The sequence below is a fragment of the Hylobates moloch genome, unplaced genomic scaffold (genome assembly GCF_009828535.3).
Source record: "Hylobates moloch isolate HMO894 unplaced genomic scaffold, HMol_V3 SCAFFOLD_4, whole genome shotgun sequence".
NCBI classification, from domain to species: Eukaryota; Metazoa; Chordata; class Mammalia; order Primates; family Hylobatidae; genus Hylobates; species Hylobates moloch.
In genome coordinates, this window is record NW_026652279.1 from 90,434,049 (window position 1) to 90,452,225 (window position 18,177).

The 18,177-nt window shown below is 44.4% G+C and overlaps 1 protein-coding gene across 4 annotated transcripts in view; it reads left to right on the plus strand.

Annotated features, from left to right (window-relative positions):
• Positions 1-18,177, plus strand: part of HMGB1 (high mobility group box 1) — a 159,805-nt gene that overhangs the window by 131,257 nt on the left and 10,371 nt on the right. Inside the window, exon 1 of one of the 4 annotated variants that reach the window (XM_032150541.2) lies at positions 17,756-17,893. The exons of the other annotated variants lie outside the window; for them this stretch is intronic. The gene's annotated coding sequence lies outside the window, so the exon portion shown is untranslated. Of the gene's footprint in view, positions 1-17,755; positions 17,894-18,177 lie in introns of those variants that run through there. 4 annotated transcript variants of the gene reach the window in all.

The window sequence follows — 18,177 nt, forward strand, 5'->3', positions numbered from 1 at the left end:
CACATTAAAGAGGTAGGATCCCTAGGACTGGAGAGTTTGCTGGTTGCGGGGAGTGAGGGAAAGGGAGTTAATGATGATACTCAGGTTTCTGGGCCAGGCAACTGTGTGAGAGGACCCCCAGAGGAAGTTTTAATGATGAGCACAAAGGTGATTCTTATGGCCGTGCCAGGCTTCCAAGCCCTGGTGGATGCAGAATGGAGTGGGGTCTTGTGTTTGCTTTGCTCACTCACCTGTGGGTGAGGAGTGCTGGGCTGCTACCCCTTGGCTATATTCTCTGACCTGTCATCTTAACATTAGGACAATTGCTCCTCAATAATTGGTAAAGGACCAGCCATGGTGGCTCAGAATATAATTCCAGCACTTTGGGAGGCCGAGGCAGGAGGATTGCTTAAGGCCAGAAGTTCAGGACCACCTGGGCAACATAGCTATGCCCTGTCTCTACGAAAAAAAAAAATAGCTGGAGTTGGTGGTGTGCACCTGTAGTCCTAGACACCCAGGAGGCTGAGGCATGAGGATGGCTTGAGCCCAGGAGGTCAAGGCTGCAGTGAGCTATGATCACACCACTGTACTCCAGCCTGGGCAACAGAGTAAGACTCTGTCTCTATTTAAACAAGAACAACAAAAAAATTGGTAAAGACCTCATTTTTTATTTTTATTTTTTGTTTCCCGCAAAAACCCTTGAAGTCGCTACCAATGTCATTTGCTATCTTTGGAGCGCATCTTTCTGATACTGTTGGTTTTAATGACAAAGGCCAGAATGGAAAAGAGACACACATGGAAGGTGTCAGGTCAGATTTGGCTTCAGAGCCAGAAAGATGGGTTTGGATCACTAGCTGTGTAAGCTTAGGCAACCTTAATTTCCTCACCTGTAAAATAAGGAAAATAACGCCCACTCCAAAGGCTTGATGTGAGAATTATAAGAAGATGTAAAGCATTTATGATCCTAGCAGATGGCGAATGCCCAATAAATATTAGTTTCTGCCGCCTCCTGGCCCCACCATAGACGCTTGCGGCCTGAGCACCACTGTCTGCTAACTAATAAAACATGAGCTTGGTCTTTACCATCTTGATCTCCCTGTTGCTTTCGTGTGTATGTTTTTGTTTTATTTAATCTTTCGGACAATGGAGAGAAGGGAAGAGAAAAGAGAAAGGGAGAGGAAGAGGGACGGGGAATGATACAAACTCAATTTAGAACTTTCCTAAGTGAAAATGTTGCCTGACAGAGTACCTTCAGGTGTCCTGCCTCAGTTCTTTCTCCAAGAAAAATATTAACCTATGTGACAATAATATGTGTCTACAGCAGCACATTTAAGACTAAGAATACCTCGAGGCAGGCAGATCACTTGAGATCAGGAGTTCGAGACCAGCCTGGCCAATATGGTGAAACCCCGTTTCTACTAAAAATACCAAAATTAGCTGGGCCTGGTGGCGCACACCTGTAGTCCCAGATACTCAGGAGGCTGAGGCAGGAGAATCGCTTGAACCTGGGAGGCGGAGGTTGTGGTGAGCCAAGAGGCACCATTGCACTGGTGACAGAGCGAGACTCCATTTCAAAAAAAAAAAAAAAAGATTTAAGAATACCTACATGGAGCTGGCATATCAGGCTAATGAGTAAGACAGAAGCTTCCTGGCCTTCCAAGACTGAGTCCTTTTTCCCTTGAGCACCAGCCTTGGATAACTAGGGTGTGACAGACGCACGCTTCAAGAGTGGAGCCTCAGTAGAGGTTTACTGTTTTCATCACGATGGCAGATGTGTTGTGTCCCATCCACTGATTTTGCCCCACTGGGGGAGCCAGTCTTCATCCTTGAATCTTACAGTCCTAACGTATGATGGGATTGGCATCTCGATTTAGAAAAATGCCAGTCCTCTGCCTTGGGTCCTGTCCAAATCTTTCAGCTTTTGGAGATACGCATTCTTTCTTATTACTCCTTCTGGACATAGATAAGATCTAACCCTTCGTTTAGCAGTTAGTGCTTGCAATCTCCCTCAGGCCACCTTTCTTAGATGTTGGGTAGCTTCGGAATGTTTTGGCACTGGCTTCCGCTCTCCAGCCTTCACTCTTCCCCTTCTTGGCATTCTCTTTCTCTGTTGCTGTAGCAGATCCTCTTCTAATCTCATCTGTGTGTATGTGTTTTTTTTTTTCCTCCATCAAAAAATCCCTCTGAAAAAGATCCAAAATTCAGTTCTAGCCACTGAAGAATGTATAGCTACATGAAAGTGTTTTTTTGAGTCTTCTAATTGTCTTTAACAAGCATATAGTTCTTGAAAACAACTTGTTATCATATAATACTTTGGTCAGGACATAGTTTCTACCTGCAAGTTTACATTTATTTCTTAAGGTAAGGTTAAGAAAAAAAAAAACACACAAGAGGAAAAAGATTCAAGAGACTAAAATTACACCTATTTAAAAAGCTGAGCAGGAAACCATAGGGAGAGTCTCACAAAAATCCATTCTTCTGCTTGGGATGAGATTATTGATTTCCTTAGTTATTACTTTTCCCTGAAGTGTTGAAATAAGTGCCTTTTGAGGCTTAGACTTGAGAAAAACTTGTTCCCCAAAGCCACTTGGCACGTATAAATCCCAGGAACTAGGTACTTTAGGCACTGTGTTTGCTAAGCATGAGAGAGAAGGGCGGGGAGGGGAGGAGACAGAAAAAGGAGCCAGGGAAGGAGGGAAAGTGGCGGTACTAGGTGCCAGAGGAACCATAGCACTGTGTGAGAGCGACCAACATAGAAGGGAGTCGGTCCTCACTGAGGCCTGGCTCTCCTTCCCTGAGCTCTATCAGCTTCACCCAGGGCATCTACATCACCCACACTGCTCCTGTGAAACTGGGCTAATTTCATGCAAATCTAAATAGGTTTCATCCAAATGTAAACCTAGAGCTGAGTGCAGCGGTCTCCTGTAGTTCCAGCTATTCAGGAGCCTGAGGCAGGAGGATCCCTTGAGCCTGGGCAACATAGTGAGACCCCATCTCTAAAATTAAAATAAACAAACAAATATATATTTAAAGAAACCTAGACTGAATTCATTGAATTTAGGGAATACACATTTTGTTGTCAAAGTGAATATTCTACACATCTCTAAAATTAAAATAAACAAATGAACAAATATATAAATAAATGAAACATAGACAGAATTCATTAAATTTAACGAATACACATTTTGGTGTCAAAGTAAATATTCCACACAAGGCAATACATTTTGAAGGAGTTTATGAACTTCTATGATTTCTGGTTATATGTAGAAAATCACATGCTTTAACTTCCGAAAGCATCTTTATTGTCACACAGTAAACATTTAAAAGGAGAGATTAGGTTTTAGCAGCAGAGGAGAGGGAAGGACATTACAGGCCAGAGAAACAGTGTGACCAGAATCTCAAAGGTGGGAAAGTACAAGGTCCAGTTTGATTAGAAATCAGGAGGGTAGCAGGAGGGAAAGCAAGAGAGAAACTGCCAGATTAGGGAGGGCCCTGAGGGCCAGAAGAGGATTTTGTAGTTAATTTGGAAGAAAACATTGTAATTAAATAAGAAGTATTTTAAGCAGTGGAGTTGTACGCATTAGGAAAATTATAATAACATCCAACATCTGTTGATCATTTACAGTGTTCTAAGCGATTTATACTGTAGGCTGAGCTCTTTAGGTATATGAGCTCATTGAAACTCACGACCCTCTCGCAAAGGTGATATCATCATTTTATGGAAGCAGCTGAGGCTCAGAGAGGTTCATTCACTTTGCTCAAGGTGACGCAGCTAGTAAGCACCAGGACCAGGATTTTAAACTTAGAGGTGTCCGGTTCCAAAGCCTCCATTCTTAACCACAAAACAATAAATGCCAGAACAAAAGAAGTGAAAAAAAGAATTCAAAAAGTCTTGTGACTTAAATGTTATTGAAGTTGGTGTGAGGGGAGAGGAGAAAGGGGAGTCAAAAACAACTGCTAGAATTTGAGCCAGTGTGGGAATTCTGCAGGTAGGGAAATCGGAAAGAGGTAAGATTTAGAGGGCAAACTGGAGAGCTTGCAAAACTGGTGAGTGGTGGGAATAGGAGTCTGAAGTCCAGGATACAGCCTGGGGCTGGAATGGAAACCAAGGGTCATTTACATAATGACAGTGTTTAAAACGCCTTTAAGGAGAGTTGGTCACTGAGGTCTTAAAGATAGCAGAAGAGAAGCACAGATTCGGACTAAGGTCCAAATTATAGGGAAAGAATGAATAGCTATTAGAGAAGACACATCAATAGTGACAAGAGGTAAAAGTTTAGAGCTAAGATAAATGTGCATATTCATCTTTATAGGGAATATTTCCCCATAGGAAACAGTTTCTAGAGTAATGCTGAATTTGTAAAATTATCTGAATCTTTGAGTCCTCTAGTAGCACATTTCTTCTCTTAGAAATTGGGATTTGGCCCAGCTATTTGGGAGGCTGAGGCCCGAGAATCGCTTGAACCCTGGAGGCAAAGGTTGCAGTGAGCTGAGATCGCGCCACTGCACTCCAGCCTAGGTGACAGAGGGAGATTCTGTCTCAAAAAAACAAAGAAAAGAAAAGAAAAAAGAAATTGGGATTTGGGGGCTGGGCACCATGTGGCTCATGCCTGTAATCCCAGCACTTTGGGAGGCTGAGGTGGGAAGATCACTTGAGCCCAAGAGTTTGAGGCTGCAGTGAGCTATGATTGTGCCAGTGCACTCCAGCCTGGGCAACAGAGCAAGACTCTGTCTCAAAAAAGAAAAGAAAAAGAAAGCAAAGATTATCTTCCATCAGAAATAAATACGATTAACATTTATTAGTATATTCTTTCAGTCTTTTCTGGATTCATACATACTCTTTTTCAAAGAGGGATCCTTCTGAAAATAGTTTTTCTCATAAGATATTGTGTATATTTTTGCAAGGCATTCAGTTTAGTATTCATAAGAATTTGATAGTGTTATAATAATAACAATGCATCATAAAGGCAGATTAAAATGCATTTAGCCAAACCTCTCATTGGACATCTAGGTTGTTTCCACATTATAAATAATGCTGCAATTCATAATTCTTTAAATTAAAAATAATTCTTTTTAGAGACAGGGTCTCACTCTGTCCCCAGGCTGGAGTGTGTCTATTCACAGGTACAATGACAGCTCACTGCAGCCTTGAACTCCCAGGCCCAAGTGATCCTCCCGCCTTGGCCTCCCAAAGTACTGGGAATACAGGAGTGAGCCACTACGCCTGGCCACTTTTTACGTATTTCTGAATGTTTCCTAGAAGCAAAATCACTGGTCAAATGCCATGAGTGTGTTCAATGCAGAGTTCATTTCTGAACATGACTATCAATTTGCTGGTAGTACTTATATTAGACTATAGTGAACCATGCTCTCTTTCCTACTTCCTCATTTCCATTCTTGTAAGTCAAAAGGAAACCTTACAACAAGGATCAACAGCAACCTTTCAGAAAAAGCATACACATTTTTTGTTGTTGATTTTTTTTTCTTTAACACCTTAAGGTATGGGTTAGCAGTCACCCTCTGTTTACCCTTACAAGCCACTTTGGGCACTCAATGTTTTTTAAACAAAAAGGCCTGGTAACTTGGATGGTAAGGCTATCTGTCCCACCTGGTCCAGCTCCTCATTGGCAGAGAGACTTCTGCATTTCCAGCCTGTGATTTTAGTTAGAGGCAAATCCAAGGGGGTGAGCCTCACTCAGGTGAGGAAGATATTTGTCAGGTCTGCTAGGATTTCTCTCCTAGGCTTCAGAAATTTGCAAGCATCTTTGCATTTCCTGGCATTCTCTGGCCTGGAATGCTGCTTTTTGTCTTGGGCCTCCCTGGCTGAGCAAGGCAGTCCACTTTTCTGTCTTCAGAGCCTTTCTCTGGGCTTGGGACAGGCCCACTGTGTTGGCACAAGCCTCATTTGGTCTGCTGGGGAGCTTGGCTGCAGGCCCTGGGTGCTCGGCATCTCCCCTGGCTGCTCCTCTCTGTCCTATTCAATCAGCCTCAGCACCTGCACTTGTCAGTTAGGCCTGATGTTACCCTGGATGGGAAATGGAACTTCTTTACTGTTGCTCTAATTCCATGTTTCACAAACCGCAGGGCCTATGGATGGATTGGGAAGTAAATTTAAAATGTGAAGGAAAAAAAAAAATCGGAGTCCATCGCAATAATGGTAGGTATTGTTTCATTAAACTTTTTTCAGATTTTATATATGCAAACTGTAAGGGTCCTATTCAAAGACCTTGAAAGCTAAGAATGTGAACTGTGCATTTCAAACGTATGTCAGTATTCCCACGGGGCTGTGATGCATATTTAGGTGGGGAAATATGATACCATTTTTATTTTATTAGCTAGGCTAATAACTGCAAGATCATATGGCTTTAGTGGAGAAAACACAAAGCTTTGGGCTCAGAACTGCGTCAATATTGTTGCTAACTAGCTGTGTGACCTTGGACAATTCAATGAATCTCTCTGAGCCTCCCTTAGTATTGTCTGTAAAAGACAGATAAGCATCCTGGCCTCATAGGATTACTGTTAGGATTAAACAAAAAAAAAAAAATTTTTTTTTTTTTTTTGAGACAGAGTCTTGCTCTTTTGCCCAGGCTGGAGCACAGTGGTATGATCTTGGCTCTCTCTAACCTTCACCTCCTGTGTTCAAGTGATTCTCGTGCCTCAACCTCCCTAGTATCTGGGATCGCAGGCACACGCCACCACACTCGGCTAATATTTTTGTATTTTTAGTAGAGCTGGGGTTTTGCCATGTTGGCCAGGCTGGTCTTGAACTCCTGGGCTCAAGTGATCCACCCACCTCTGCCTCCCAAAATGCTGGGATTACAAACGTGAGCCATCACACCAGCCATAAACAAAATAATCTATGTATAGTGCTTAGCACATGGGAGACACATGCTAAATAAAGCTTCTTGTCTAGTCTTTTGTCTGGGCCATAAGACATCCTCTCTTGGCAGCACAGCCACTCTCTTCCTCATCTCAAGAGTACATGCTGGCTGGGTGCGATGGCTCAGGCCTGCAATCCCAGCACTTTGGGAGGTTGAGGTGGGCAGAACACTTGAGGTCAGGAGTTCGAGACCAGTCTGGCCAACATGGTGAAACCCCATCTCTACTAAAAATACAAAAAATTAGCTGAGTGTGGTGGCTCGTGCCTGTAATCCCAGCTACTCAGGAGGCTGAGCTTGAGCCTGGGAGGCTGAGGTTGCAATGAGGCTGCACTCCAGCCTGGGCGAAAGAGTAAGACTCTGTCTCAAAAAAAAAAAAAAAAAAAAAGTGTACATGCTACCTGCATGTCAAAAAAAAAAAAAAGTACATGCCACCTGCGATATCACAACAGTTCTGTTTCTCAGTTTCCCACTCTATGGTTTGTATGATGACAATAAGTGATTCCTATAAAAAGAATCTCTGATCAAGAAAATTTCAGAATTACAGTTTACAATCATATGAAATGCTAAGGCCCCAACTCAAATGTCTACAGGGGCCAGGGAGGTGATGTGATTGGGTGAAAAGTCAGGCTAACCACTTAGGGAATGGCAGGGACTGTGGTAAACGAGAACCCTGACCCCTTTGAGGGAGGCAGCCACTCTTCATTCCAACCATCCTCTCCCCATGTGGAAATGTGAACCCAACCTTATCAGATCTCTCATTTTTCAAAAGAAGCCAAATATCTGGATTTTTTATTGTGAAGATTTCTACTGTTTTCTGGGTCTTGTTTATTTGTTTAGAGACAGGGTCTCTCTCTGTCGCCCAGGCTGGATGGAGTGTGATGGCAGGATCATAGCTCACTGCAGCCTCAAACTCCTGGGCTCAAACAATCCTCCTATCTCAGCCTTCTGAGTGAGTAGGTGGAACTACAGGTGAGCGCCACCACCACACCTGTGGAATTTTTTTTGTTTTGTTTTGTTTTGTTTTGTTTTTTTAGAGACGGTCTCAAACCGGGCACATTGGCTCACACTTGTAATCCCAGCACTTTAGGAGGCCAAGACAGGCAGATCACTTGAGCCCAGGAGTTCAAGATCAGCCCGGGCAACGTGGAGAGACCCCCATCTCTACAAAAAAATACAAAAACATAATTAACCAGGCATGGTGGTGCGCGCCTGTAGTCCCAGCTACTTGGGGTGGGGTGAAGGGAGAAGAGAGGTGTGAGGAGACTGCAGTGAGCCGAGGTCACGCCACTGCACTCCAGCCTAGGCGAGACCCTGTCTCAAAAAACAAAAAAGAGAGAGAGACAGTGAGCCGAGGTTGCACCATTGCAATCCAGCCTAGGCAACAGAGTGAGACCCTATCTCAAAAACAAAAAAAAAAGAGAGAGAGTGAGTGAGCTGAGGTCGCATCACTGCACTCCAGCCTAAGCGAGACTGTCTCAAAAAAAACAAGAAAAGAAAAAAAAAAGAGAGAGAGAGAGTGAGCCAAGGTTGCACCATTGCACTCCATCCTAGGCGAAAGAGCAAGACCCTGTCTCAAAAAAAAGAGGGAGAGTGAGCCAAGGTTGCGCCACTGCACTCCAGCCTAGGCGATAGAGCGAAACCATCTAAAAAAAAAAAAAAAAGAGAGAGAGACAGTCTCGCTCTGTCACCCAGGCTGGAGTGCAGTGGTTCGATCACTGCTTACTGCATCCTCGAAATCCTCTTCTGCCTCGGCCTCCCAAAGTGCTGAGATTACAAGTGTGAGCCACCGTACCTGCCCAATATCTACCTTTTTAAAACACCGCTTTGACCAAATGAAAGGTCTGTGGGTCAGATAAGGCCAGAGAGGGGCCAGTTTACGCCATCAGTCCTAACCCTTCATGGCTGGACATACTTATTATGGTCACCCCTGGCTCTCCAGAAAAGCCTCTCACGGTATCCCTATAAATACGCTTGTTTAAAATTACTATAATATTTTGCAGCAAAAATACACTTTAAGCACAGAATATGTAACTCCAATAATAGATGAAAATTCTCCCTAGTGAAGAGGACCATCTTTTTCACAAGGTGTTAAACACCATGAACAGCAGGAAAGAAATGGGCAAAGTTGGCAAGCAGGGAGTGTTCCATTGTTCCTGTCTTTCCTTAGTTAACCAAAACCACTCCTAAGACATTTATTGCTTTTAAAAAAATAGCTTTATCAAAATATGATTCATACACCATGTAATTTACCCACTTACAGTGTACAATTCAATGGTTTTGGGCATATTCACCAGGTCATGCTGCCATTACTATAATCTAATCTGGAACATTTTTGTACCCCTAAAAGAAACTCCATACCCATTAGCAGGCACTCTCTTTTTCCCCAAACCCTGGCAGCCACTAATCTACTTTCCTGTCTATAATATTTCCTGTTCTGGATATTTTATATAAATGGAATCATACAATATGTGGCCTTCTTATGTCTGGGCTCTTTCACTTAGCATAATGTCAAATATATACGTATGTGTATGGATATACCACATTCGATTTATCCACTCATCAGTTGATGGGCATTTGGGTTTTTTCCACTTTTTGACTGTTACAAATGCTGCTGCTATGAAGATTCATGTACAAGTGTGTGTGGACATGTTTTTTTTTCTCTTGGGTATATACCTAGGAGTGGAATTGCTGGGTCAACTGGTATCTATCTGTGTTTAACCTTTTGAGGAACTGCCAGCTTGTTTTCCAAAACACCTGACCATTTAGATTTCCACAAGCATGCATAAGGGTTCCAGTTTCTTTCTCCACATGCTCACCCATGCTTGCTACTGTCTATCTCCTTGATTATAGCCATCTGCGTGGGTGTGTGATAAGCATTTATTCCGAAGGTGTAAGGCAGTTTTAACACAGCAGCTGAATTTGATGTTTGATGTGATTATTGAGATCAAGACCTAACATGGGGATCTTTTCTCAACTTAGATCACCTTTCTGTAAGAACTTTTACTATTGCATTTTCCACTCGTCATGTGTACCATTCTTTGACTAACCAGAGGACAGGCCTCTTAAGGAAAGGTCTGATATTTTCCCCTTACTAACCAGTAAAATAATCCAATTCTAGAGAAATTATTGATTAGCTTTGGTACAATTTTCTGTGCCATAGCCGCCAATGCTGCCCACGGAGAAGCCGCTGATTTCCCCCGGAAAACTCAGGCTGAGGCAGGAGGTACTTAAGCAGCTGGGGAAGAGGTTCTCGTTCTCCGTACAGAAACACATATAGCACCACCTCCTTCTCTTTCGCCTCTGGCCTTTCTTCTTGCCTCTCCATTTAGTCATGAAACATCCTTTCAAGTTAGACTAAGGTAGCGACAGCCCTACGGAAATGTTGAGGAAACTGAGCATAGACCTCGGTGACTGTGAGAGGCCCGTGCATCGTGAATTGAGGGGACTGGATGTCAGTATCCTTGCTTCTAGTCTGGAGTTCACAAACCTGTGCTCTTTTCTTTTCCCGAATGCCTCATTCCTTTATTTTCACTGCCCTAAAAAAAAAAAAAAAAAAAAGAGTTTTCAGTATGTGTGATCCTTAGTACGGTTGTATGGTTGTATGGTTGACCTCATCAGACATTTTGGGTCAGTGTTTCCTCTCCTTTTCCGAAACTGGCCTGTTTTGCAAAGCAGACAAGAGAATTCATATAGTTTGACTTTAGGACTCATTGCATTGGGAGAAATCAATATTCTTCAACCAATGAAAAACTTACAGCTCCCAGTCTGCATTTTTGTTGTTGTTGTTTTCTGTATTGTTGTGTTTTGTTTTGAGACGGAGTCTTTCTCTGTAGCCCAGGCTGGAGTGCAGTGGTACCATCTCAGCTCACTGCAACCTCTGTCTCCCAGGTTCAAGCGATTCTCATGCCTCAGCCTCCGGAGTAGCTGGGAGTACAGGTGTGCGCCACCATGCCTGGCTGATTTTTGTATTTTTAGTAGAGATGCTGTTTTGACATGTTGGCCAGGCTGGTCTAGAACCCCTGACCTTAAGTTATCTGCCTGCCTTGGCCTCCCAAAGTGGTGGGATTACAAGCGTGAGCCACTGTGCCTGGCCTTGCATGTTGTATTTTTTTTACGTCAGAGTTTTTTATTTGTATGTTTGTTTTGAGACAGAGTCTCACTCTGTGGCACTCTGGCGTAGTCTCCACTCACTGCAACTTCCACCTCCTGGGTTCAAGTGATTCTCATGCCTCAGCCTCCCAGGCAGCTGAGACTACAGGCATGCGCCATCACACCCGGACTCATTTTGGTCTTTTTAGTAGAGACAGGGTTTTGCCGTGTTGGCCAGGCTGGCCTTGAACTCCTGGCCTCAAGTGATCCGCCCACTTCTGCCTCCCAAAGTAGTGGGATTACAGGCATAAGCCACCACACCTGGTCACCTTTTAAGTTTTAAAAGCCCATTGGTGGCCAGCTGCGGTGGCTCACGCCTGTAATCCCAGCACTTTGGGAGGCTGAGGCAGGCGGATCACCTGAGGTCAGGGGTTCAAGACCAGCCTGGCCATGGTGAAACCCCATCTCTACTAAAAATACAAAAAATTAGCCAGGCGTGGTGATGCGCCCCTGTAATCCCAGCTACTCCAGAGGCTGAGGCAGGAGAATGGCGTGAACCCGGGAGGCGGAGGTTGCAGTGAGCCGAGATCGCGCCACTGCACTCCAGCCTGGGCGACAGAGCAAGACTCCGTCTCAAAAAAAAAAAAAAAAAAAAAAAAAAGGGGGGGGGGCGCCGTGGCTCATGCCTGTAATCCCAGCACTTTGGGAGGCGAAGGCAGGTGGATCACCTGATGTTAGGACTTCGAGACCAGCCTGGCTAACATGGTGAAACCCCGTCTCTACTAAAAATACAAAAAAAAAAAAAATTAGCCAGGCGTGGTGGCCCATGTCTATAATCTCTTCCACTTGGGAGGCTGAGGCAGGAGAATCACTTGAAGCTGGGAGGTAGAGGTTGCAGTGAGCCGAGATCTACGCCACTGCACTCCAGCCTAGGCAACAAGAGTGAAACTCCGTCTCAAAAAAAAAAAACAAAAACAAAACAAAAAACAAAAAACAAAAAAACCAACCATTGGTTTGGTTGAACATGGGAGACAAACATTAAATTAAAGATAAAATAAAATAGGCCAGGCACGCTGGCTCACACCTGTAATCCCAGCACTTTGGGAGCCCAAGGCAGGTGGATCACGAGGTCAGGAGTTCAAGATCAGCCTGGCCAGTATAGTGAAACCCCAGCTCTACTAAAAATACAAAAATTAGCCATGGCGTGTGCCTGTAGTCCCAGCTACTCGGGAGGCTGAGGCACAAGAATCACTTGAACCTGGGAGGCGGAGGTTGCAGTGAGCTGAGACCACACCACTGCACCCCAGCCTGGGCAATAGAGTGAGCCTCTGTCTCAAAAAATTAATTAATTAATTAAATATAAATAAATAAATAAATAAATAAATAAATAAATAAATAAATAAATAAGTCTGGGCATGGTGGCTCATACCTGTAATCCCAGCACTTTGGGAGACCGAGGCGGGTGGATCACCTAAGGTCAGGAGTTCCAGACCAGCCTGGCCAACATGGTGAAACCCTGTCTCTACTAAAAATACAAAAATTAACTGGGCGTGGTGGCACACGCCTGTGATCCTAGCTACTTGGGAGGCTGAGGTAGGAGAATCACTTGAACCCAGGAGGCAGAGGTTGCAGTGAGCCGAGATCGCGCCACTGCCCTCCAACCTGGATGACTGAGTGAGACTCCATCTCAAAAATAAAATAAAATAAAATAAAATAAAATAAAATAAAATAAAATAAAACAAAACAATAAAAAGCCAATTGGTAACAATCTTTGGGCAGACAATCTTGCAGTTTTCTGTGATAAAGTCTAATTTGGCTTGCCATAGTTCACTGTATCCACCAAGGAATAATCTTGGCCTAATTGGAAACTGGTAAATGCTTAGACTATACGTGTTCCTCTACATTTGAGATCCCCTTTCACCCTCCAACTGTGCCTCCCCCTTTTTAAATTACGTCAGTGAGATGTAATTGGCACCTATCCTCAATCTTAGTATCCTAACATTCGCTTCTTATTCTATTTTCCTGCCTTTTGATTTAGAAAGACCTAAATGCTTTTAGACCTAAAGATAGAAGAGGAAGGTTAAAACAATAATTTGCAATATGTACTCTTTCAGCTATTCATTTATGCAACGGGCTTTACTTAATGCCTGCTGTATGCCAAGTACTCTGCTAGGTGCTTGGGATTCAAAGATAGGGGCTGGGCTCAGTTTCTCACGCCTGTAATCTCAACATTTTGGGAGGCCAAGGAGTTTGAGACCAGCCTGAGCAACATGGAGAGACCCTGTCTCTACAAAAAAAAAAAAAATAGCCAGCATGGGGCATGATGGTTCATGCCTGTCATCTCAGCACTTTGGGAGGCCAAGGTGGGAGGATCACTTGAGCCCACGAGTTTGAGACCAGCCTGGGCAACATGGAGAGACCTTGTCTCTACAAAAAATAAAAATAAAAATAAATTAGCTGGGGCTGGGTGTGGTGGCTCCTGTCTGTAATCCCAGCACTTTGGGAGGCCAAGGCGGGTAGATCACAAGGTCAAGAGATGGAGACCATCCTGGCCAACATGGTGAAACCCCGTCTCCACTAAAAATACAAAAATAAGCTGGGTGTGGTGGCACGCGCCTGTAGTCACAGCTGTTCGGGAGGCTGAGGCAGGGGAATCGCTTAAACCAAGGAGGCAGAGGTTGCAGTGATCCAAGATTGTGCCACTGCACTCCAGCCTGGCGACAGAGGGAGACTCCGTCTCAAAAAATAAATAAACAAATGAATAAATAAGCCGGGCATGGTGGCGCTCACCTGTAGTCCCGGCTTCCCAGGAAGCTGAGGTGGGAGGATGGCTTCAGTTCCAGAAAGTCAAGGTTGCAGTAAGCTGAGATCATGCCACTGCACTGCACTCCAGCCTGGGCAATACAGCCGCCATACCCTGTCTCAGAAAAAAAAAAAAAATAGAGTTCTTGTCTTAAGGTGTACAGTGCAGTGGGACAAGCAGATACAACTGGAGAACCACAACTGTGATTGCAGTAATTAATATACACAATATTACAGGATTACGGAAAAGAGGTACTTCCCCTATCCTAGAGGGAATGGAGGAAGGGCATAAAGTATATTAATGACGATCTGTAATTCAGTTGTTCAAACTGAGCATGGGAGAGGGTGTTCAGGCCTTTTCAACTGGATGACTTTGTAATTTGGGATAAAACACCCAATAACTTGGCCGGGTACCGTGGCTCATGCCTATAATCCTAGCACTTTGGAGGCTGAGGCGGGCAGATCACTTGAGGTCAGAAGTTCAAGACCAGCCTGACCAACATGGTGAAACCCTGTCTCTATCAAAAATACAAAATTACCCGGGCATGGTGGTGCATGCCTGTAGTCCCAACTACTCGGGAGGCTGAGGCACGAGAATTGCTTGAACCCAGGAGGTGGAGGTTGCAGTGAGCTGAGATCCTGCCATTCCACTCCAGCCTGGGCAACAGAGCGAGACCCTGTTTCATAAAAACAAAAACAACAACAACAAAAACCCAATAACTGTAAAGTAAAATATGTCAACTTGTGACTAAGGATTCATGTGGAAGAAGAAAAGGGTCTAATATCATAAATGAACATCAAGGTTGTGGGGTTAGAGCTAGAAGATGTTGGTTTTATTTTAAAATTTCTTTCTTTTTTATGTTCTTCCCTGCCTATATCACAGAAAATCAAATATAAGAAATGAATTGCCTGCAAGTGGTGGTTTTTAAACTCTTCTCTCTGACATAGCCTCTGTTAAACTTGGGAATAAATAAAGGTACCATCACCAGACTAGGAGAAGATTAGCATTGTTTGAGGTTAGGATTAAAAAAAAAAAACAAAACAAGGCCGGGTGCAGTGGCTCATGCCTGTAATCCCAGCACTTTGGGAGGCCGAGGCGGGCGGATCACCTGAGGTCAGGAGTTCAAGACCAGCCTGACCAACATGGTGAAACCCGTCTCTACTAAAATTAAAAAATTAGCCGGGCGTGGTGGCACATGCCTGTATTCCCAGCTACTTGGGAGGCTGAGGCAGAAGAATCGATTGAACCAGGAGGTGTAGGTTGCAGTGAGCTGAGATCGCACCATTGCACTCCAGCCTGGGCAGTAAGAGCAAAACTCCATCTCAAACAACAACAATAACAACAACAACAACAAAAAATTCACTAGATTTGCAATCACTGCCTTCATATAAGATTAAAATATGAAGAAAAACTCAAGGTTAACTGCACTTGAGGTTTTCTAAATTAAGGGATTGAAGGGGTCTATATAATATTATTTTATTTTATTTTATTTTATTTTTTATTTTATTTATTTTTTTGAGACGGAGTTTTGCTCTTGTTGCCCAGGCTGGAGTGCAATGGCACGATCTCGGCTCACCACAACCTCCGCCTCCCGGGTTCAAGTGATTCTCCTGCCTCAGCCCCCTGAGAAGCTGGGATTACAGGCACGCACCACCACGCCCGGCTAATTTTGTATTTTTAGTAGAGATGAGGTTTCTCCATGTTAGTCAGGCTGGTCTCGAACTCCCAACCTCAGGTGATCCACCCACCTCGGCCTCCCAAAGTGCTGGGATTACAGGCGTGAGCCACTGCGCCCGGCCAATATATAATATAATTTTAAATGTTAAAAAAAGTTTAATCTTTACAACCCTGTGGTCCCCTCCATTTTATAGCTGAGAGAATTGAAGCATGGAGGTTTAAAAACATGCCCAAGATCATACAGCTAGTAAGTAGCAGAGCTGGGATTTGCACCCAAGTCTATTCAATTCCAGTGCCTATTACTCACCATATCATCCTGTCAAAATAGAAAACTTGTGTGGGCCCATTGCTCTCAAGATGTCCTGTGGCCATAAATGCACCCTGGCAGGAGCAAGCTGGTATAGACAACCAGTAAAGTGTATGCCGTGCCAGTGCAAAGCCAACACTGCTCCTGGAAAATATTGATAGTGCCATATTCAACTAATCGTCAAATTTTAATACCATGGATGCCACTGAAAGTATCTTAATCATTCTCATGAATATTTTGCAATATGAGACATTGAGAAGACGGTATTGAAATAAATATCTAGATTTAAATGAAATATAAAATTTGAATGATTAGTAGAGGGAAGCAGAGGATAGTAAATATGTGTGAAAATAACAACATAAAAGTTAACTTTAGATATATTATCTTTAAACACTGCATGTGCAGTATACCAATTTATAACCTCTTTAATATTATAGTCTTTTTCATGTGCATGTGTGATATATTGTCCGTTCACCAAGACTATAATCCCTGAGTCCAATAGTGTATTTTCTTTTAAAAAGAAATCAACATTAAAACAGGAAAGATTACCTAAGCTTACTCTCAAGTAGTTTAATACATTTGAGGAAATAAATTAGGTTATGGATGCTTATAATCGATATAAAAAATCAAATTAACACGATGTAGGTGATTTATTCCAACTTTGATCTGTTACATTTGGAGGAATTGGTTGGATTTAGAAGTGTACAAAATACCATTAGAGAGTGAAAAAATGGGAAGTCTGTTATAACTGAATAGGGGCGTGTTCTGCTCAGGCTAAAAGGAATAGATAGCACTTTCATAAAGGACTGATATAACTGTAGAGTCTTCAGAACTGGCCACTATAGCCAGCACATTTTCTCTACAGACTTAAGTATGTCTATTAATACCAGCCAGCTTGGTGAGTTAGAGAAACCACAGCCTGTGGATTTGGGCACATGCACTCTCTGCCTGCATCTAATCCTTCGGGTAACCATAGACCTACAACTCCTGTAATCCTAGAGCAGTTACATGGATGCACTAAGTGGTGTGATGGGAGGGAAAGATAGCATCACAAGGATTCGTTTGATTATAACAGTAATCCACACCAAGTCAAATAAAATAGCCAAACAGTTTAGAATGTGGTCTCTAATGAATTTGCTAATTCTACCAGGGCCTCACAAACATTTCCTGCTAGAGTACCCCATATCAAAACGAAGTGGCTGTTCTTTAATTACATGGAATAATTATTTGATTTCCAGGAAGTTAAGACAGTGCTTTGTATTTAAATAAAAAGTTCTAGACATGCTGTGAAACTCGATCAAACCAAGAAAAAGGGTGAAACCGAATGCCTGCTCAGTGACTCAAGATTTCAGCTGCTCAGCGAGCCTGACGTGACGGCTTATGAGCCCAGAAAAGGGGTATTTTAAACCCGGCTGGCTGGATCATGTCACTTTCTTATAGAAGCCCTGCCTTTCCAGAGACCTAAAGTGTAACGCAATCAGAGACCTTTGAGGGGCTCGAGGCTCGGCGGCTTCCGCCCCTCGGCACCAGCAGAGACCCCAGTTTTCAGGGGACATGATCCCATAGTGTCGCCCTCACTTTTGAAGGGCCATTAAAAGCCTGGGGCCTCTTATCTCAACGGCTTTGGGCGTGAATGTGGGGCAAGAAGGGGGGGGGAGACCTGTGGGTGTCTCTTTTGCCTGAGGAGTTGGAGACACTTGTGGAAAAGTCAGGCCCTTTTCGCTCCGGCGGCCGCTCCGGTGTGGGGCTGGCTTGGGTTAGACACATGCACACATACACCATAGAGCTCTGCTTTCCCGTAGCAGCTGCTGCCTCTGCCTCTGCCTCTCCCGCCTCAGCCTCTTTGCCCGGCATACACACACATTCAGATTTGCGCGCTGTTTCAATCCTTGATGACGTGTCCCCGGAGACAGCCAATAGCAAACGGGCTCTGGTCAGGACAATGGGAGGTATCGGGCCAATGAGCGAGCCCCGTGAGTTGGCGGTAGCCAATAGGAGCCGCGCTGGCTGGAGAGTAATGTTACAGAGCGGAGAGAGTGAGGAGGCTGCGTCTGGCTCCCGCTCTCACAGCCATTGCAGTACATTGAGCTCCATAGAGACAGCGCCGGGGCAAGTGAGAGCCGGACGGGCACTGGGCGACTCTGTGCCTCGCTGAGGGTGAGTCTGGGGCAGCGCCGCGGCGGGGAGAGCGCCTCCGGCAGCTCCCTAGCCCGCGCGGCGGCCGGATCCCCGCGGCCGGGAGCCGGCGGGTCAGGATCCACACAAAGGCAAATGAGGGGGGACCGTGGGGGGAACTGCGCACGGAGCGAGCCTCTGCCCGGGCGCCGGGAACGCTGCCCCGCGCCGGAGCCCCGGCCCTCAGGCAGCCTGAGGCGCCGGGAGCCCCGCGCCCCGCGAGTTTCCACCCCCGGCGGCGTCCGCGCTCACTGGCGCAAAAAAAA